Here is a 5,862-nt window from a genome sequence, read left to right on the forward strand (position 1 = left end):
AATCTCTGCCCATTTTTACTGGATTGTTTGTTTTCTTATTGCTGAGTTGTGAAAGAACTATTTGTATACTCTGCAGACCAGTCCTTTCTCAAATATGAGTTTTAAAAATATTTTTCCCTAATCTGTGCATGTCATTATTTTTAATAGTGTCTTTTTAAAAGCATATTTTTAAAATTTTGACGAAGTCCAATTTATCTAATTTTTTCTTTTATAGTTTTATTTTCCGTGTTTTACCTAAGATATAGTTGCCTATCTCAATTTGCAAAGAGCTTTTTAATGTTTCCTTCTAAAACATAGGTCTTCTAAGACCTAAAAGTCTACTAATCATTTTGACTTAATTTTTTTAAAATATATTTTTATTAATTTTAGAGAAGAAAGGAGAGGGAGAGAGAGAAAGGAGCATCAGTTATGAGATACAATCACTGATTGGCCGCCTCCTGAATGCCCCACACTGGGGATCTAGTCACAACCTGGGCATGTGACCTGACCAGGAATCAAACTGTGACCCCTTGGTCCATAGGTCGATGTTCAACTACTGAGCCATGCAAGCTGGGCTTAACTTAGTTTTCTTAAGATAATGTTAGATCTGGGCCAACATTCATTATTTTTGATATGAATACCCAATTGTTTCAGCACAGTGTTTAGAAAATACAAACATTTATCTTCAGAATTATCTTGAACATCTTTGGAACTTATATGCATAACCCATGGACACGGATAATAGTGTGGTGAAGGCCTAGGGGGAAGGCACCCGTGTGGGTAGAAAGGGTCAATGGGGGACAAAAAAATGGGTCCTCTTTCAACAATAAAGATACATTTTAGCTTTTTACGAAGATGGTGCTGACAGCTAAGAAGGAAGCCCCTGCCCCTCCCAAAGCTGAAGCCAAAGCAAAGGCTTTGAAGGCAAAGAAAGCAGTGTTGAAAGGCGTCCACAGCCACAAAATAAAGAAGATCTGCACATCACCCACCTTCCAATGGCCAAAGACACTAAGGCTGCCAAGGCAGCCTAAATATCCTCAAAGAGTACACCCAGGAGAAGCAAGCTTGACCACTATGCCATCATCAAATTCCCCCTGACTACCGAGTCAGCCATGAAGAAGGTAGAAGACAACAATTCACTTGTGTTCATTGTGATGTCGAGGCCAACAAGCACCAGATCAAACAGGGTTTGTAGAAGCTCTATGACATTGATGTGGCCAAGGTCTCCTGATCAGGCCTGATGGCGAGAAGAAGGCATGTGTTCAACTGGCTCCTGACTATGATGCTTTGGATGTTGCCAACAAAATTGGGATCATCTAAACTGAGTCCAGCCGCCTAATTCCAAATATCAAAATTTTGCACCTGAATGTTTAAAATGGAAATAAAATAGAGTGACTTGAAATACTTTTTTAATTTGTAAGGCTGATGTCAGAATTATCCAAATAATTATAATTGAATCACAAAGTTCATGAACATGATTTTAAACTGGGGCATATAGGTGTTCAAAAACTATAATTTGAATAAATGATGATTATAAATTTTATTACTTTCCTGTGGAAACTTGTCCTCCCTTTGTATAAAATTGTATGTCTTGTTTTGATTCACAGGAGGTAGAGAAAGCAAAATTGAATTTCAAAATGCTGTTTTTCTTTGGCATTACATCCAACAAGGTGAAAAGTGGAACCCTGAGTTAAGAAGCCAATTGGTGTCTGAATAAGGCCACGCAACACATATTTGACAGAGTTGCTTTCATTGTGTGTTAACCACTTCCAAGAGAAAACAGGCTTAATTTGGTTGGAGCAAACATAAAATAAGCTAACTGCTCTCTTTGACAGTGATTATCCATGACCTTTTCCTTCTATAAACTCCAACTGCAGTAATTTTCCTCTATTTTTAAGCAAAGTGCTTTTGATATGGCTACATGATATTATGCAATATAAATCACATTGGATTGGAATTTTTCCATAACAATAAGAGCAATGTTCTTGCTAGCAAGATATGTGTAAATGTCTTCAATTATCCTTTACAAGACAGTAGTCTGAGGACAAAGTATTAGGCTGCAAGTAGAAATAATCAACTAGATTGGATATGTTGAGAACTAGATTGTTAATTCATGAAGGATAAAACAGTTAATTGCCTTGTAAGACCAACTTTCTTGGTCCCTTATGATCTGAGATGTTATTTGAGATGTATAAGCTGTATCTTTCACACAATTGATAGTTTCCAACAAAATAATGACTCTGGTATAATTGAGAAACAATTCTAAGACGTGGAAGTCAGAAGTCGCTGCCATAGATGAGGCATTAAGAACACAGATGAGGGATGATTGCAAATGTCCATCGCCATCTGTTTTGTTCTGCTTCTTCCAATTTTTAAACCAAAAGATAAATGATAAATAATAATGCTCAGTCAGTTTCAAAGTGTTTAAAGTGTCAATTGAAATGTGCCTATTAGGGCCTTATTTCTTCATAAAAATTTCAATTTAAGAAGAAGTTTAAAAAAGCAAGGCAAAATAAGGCATGAAGAAAGCTATTTGTTCAGGCATCTTGTCCAGCTTTTCACTGCAGTAGGTATTCTATTCTGTTTTACAGGTATAAATCAAAAGATTTTGCAGACTTTTAAAAAATAGCCAAATATATTTTTGTCCTCTTAAAATCATAAATAACAGTAGTTAACACATATATATGTCCACATAGAATGCTCACACAGATCCTAATATTGGGAAATTCTTTTGGTTCATGAGCAGATTTATGTGTATTTTTTAAAAGAAGTCTTAAAATTATTTCAAAATATCTAGTATTAAATTGTTGTGTTTCACCCATGAGATAAATTTATAACAAAATTTCAGCTTAGAAAACAGACATGGGAAATATACTAGTTTTATTTTTATTATTCTCCTCTGTGTCCCATAGCACTCATAGCATGACTAACCAGCCTTTCACAAAATATTTTTCAGCAGTTTAGTAGAGATAGAAGGACTTTAGGATCATGACTGTCAGTAACCTGAATGGCTATAGACAACCATTTATCATTGATACCTAATATATTCTAATCTATAGATCAGCGATGGCGAACCTTTTGAACTCGGCGTGTCAGCATTTTGAAAAACCCTAACTTACCTCTGGTGCCGTGTCACATATAGAAATTTTTTGATATTTGCAACCAGAGTAAAACAAAGATTTATATTTTTGATATTTATTTTATATATTTAAATGCCATTTAACAAAGAAAAATCAACCAAAAAAATGAGTTTGCGTGTCACCTCTGACACGCGTGTCATAGGTTCGCCATCACTGCTATAATATAACATCACTGCTATAGATCATGAACTGCCCTCCCTTTTTCATATCCAGTCTCACTGGCTACTGCACTGACTCTTCCCACAATTTACTGCCTTACATGCACTGTTGCTTCTTATGGATGTATTTATAGACACATAACATTCCTGCAGACATTTCAGTTAAGTAGTATCTATAAAAATATAAGTTGTGCTGAGTTGCTTCTGTAAGCCTCACCTATCTTATGATAGAGAGAACTTTTGGCTTCATAGGTCGGTCAAATGAATGAGTTAAGAAAACCATTTGAATATGTATTACATTCTAAGAAACTCTATCTTCTAAATTTTATCTAGGATGCTCTGAGGAAGTCCAAGGTACAATTATACATCTTCAGACAAAACTTGAGGTTTAGTCTGAAAATTACTTAACCTGTGTTTATTTCTTTAACTCTTACTCTAAATGGTGTATTTATCTCATGCCTGGTCAAACCTGGATAAAGATTAATATTCAAAAGAACATCAGAGGTACTGGGGGAGAGACAAAAGTAAAAGGCATTCATTCTAATGGTATTAAGAAAGTCAGCCACTCAATAATAAGTGACAAAGGAAAGGGATAATGTAGAGCTGCAGTCTTCAATAGGGTAGCCAAAAGCTTCATGTGACTATTGGGCACTTGAAATATAGAGAATTTAAATCAAGATGTGTTATAATATAAAGTACACACTAGATTTTGAAGACTTAGTATAAAGAAAAAATGTTAAGTCATGCAATAATTTTCTCAATTTTTATATAGATTACATGTTGAAAGGATAATACTTTGGACAATTTTGTTAAAATTTTAAATTTTCTAATGTGACTACTAGAAAATATTACATCACATATGTGATGAACATTATATTTCTATTGGACAATGCCGCTGTGGAGAAAAAGAAAAGAAATATATTTCTCAACTTCTGTGATCAAAGCTAGCTTAACAGCTCGGCAAGCATGGCTCAATGATAGAGTGTTGACCTATGAACCAGGAGGTCACAGTTCAATCCCCTGTCAGGTCACATGCCTGGGTTGCAAGCTTGATCCCTAGTGGGGGGCATGCAGGAGGCAGCTCATCAATGATTCTCTCTCATCATTGATATTTATATCTATCTCTCCCTCTCTCTTCCTCTCTGAAATCAATAAAAATATTTTTTCTTTTTTAAAAAAAGGAAGCTTAACAGAGGGAGGCTGGAGAAGAACTGCACAAGATGTCTATAATGTAGGAAGGGAAATTCTACTTCTGAGAATCCTGAATTCTTTGGAGAAGCACACCCAAACAAGTGGTCTATATAGCAGTCCACCCTTGTTTTGTAAAACAGGCATAACTTGTTTTATTGTGCTTTGCCTTATTGCACTTCACAGATGATGCATTTTTTACAAGTTGAAAGTTTGTGGCAATCTGTATTGACCAATTTTTCCAACAGCATTTGCTCACTTTATGTCTCAGCATCACATTTTGGTAATTCTCACAATAGTTCAAACATTTTTATTATTTTACATTTGTTACTAGAGGCCTGATGCATGAAGATTTGTGCAAGAATAGGCCTTCCTTCCCCTGGCTGCTGACACTGCCTTCTCTCCGGCCCAGAGCCGCCTTTCCGCCTTCGCAAGCTACCCAGAGGCCCGGAGCGGCCAGAGCAGGGCAGAAAGCCTGCGTTGTCACCATGGCAACGATGCAAGTGTCCCGGCCTGGCCACCTCCATCTTTGTCACATCAATTTGCATATTCCCTCCTTATTGGCTGTGGGTGCCCCATCTTTGTTGTGAAGTGACAGTCAATTTGCATATTTTGTCTTTATTAGATAGGATAGTTATCTATGATCAATGATACTTGATGTTACTAAGGTAAGACCCTCCACCAAAAAGATATTATGACTTGTTGAGGGCTCAGGTGATGTTTAGCATTTTTTAGCAATATAAGTATTTTTAATTATATATAATCATATTTTTTAGACATAATCTTATTATATACTTCATAGACTACATTAAAGTGTAAATATAACTTTATATGCACTGGGAAGTCAAACAATTTGCATGACTAGCTTTATGGTGATATTCGCTTCATTACAGTGGTCTGGAACTGAACCCATAATATATCCAAGATATGCCTGTAGATAATTTTATAATTAGTATATAGAGTTGTGCAAGCATATTGGTGAAAAACTATATAATAATGGCAGAGAGTACTGATAACAGCAGTAAAAGGAAATATTTAAGGGGGTGTGATCATCAAAGTGTCTTATTTGTTCATAAAACTACATTACTCTCTTCAGCTTTGCCATGGTTTCCCAGGGGTCAGTATATACTTCCTTAACCCTTGACTTTGGCCTTGGCCATGTGATTTACTTTGACCCATGTAATATTTTCCAGTTCTGAGTCAGGGTTTCTAAAGGCATTACCTATTTCTGCTTGCCCTTTTGTAGTACTATCATTTGCATGAGATAAACAAACTCCAGCTAATTCTGGCTTCTTTATTCTGGAATCACAATGAGATGCATGGAGCACATTTGAACCCAACCCAACCCAACTTGGCTGAGCCAAGCCCACCTGTACAATGTGAGAAGAACAAAAGTG

General features: G+C 35.9%; 1 pseudogene; it reads left to right on the forward strand.

The window, feature by feature from the left end:
- Nucleotides 1-834: 834 nt before the first annotated feature.
- Nucleotides 835-1,342, forward strand: LOC106725408 (annotated as a pseudogene).
- Nucleotides 1,343-5,862: the final 4,520 nt, after the last annotated feature.

The sequence above is a fragment of the Myotis brandtii genome, unplaced genomic scaffold (assembly GCF_000412655.1).
Source record: "Myotis brandtii unplaced genomic scaffold, ASM41265v1 scaffold103, whole genome shotgun sequence".
Taxonomy (NCBI): domain Eukaryota; kingdom Metazoa; phylum Chordata; class Mammalia; order Chiroptera; family Vespertilionidae; genus Myotis; species Myotis brandtii.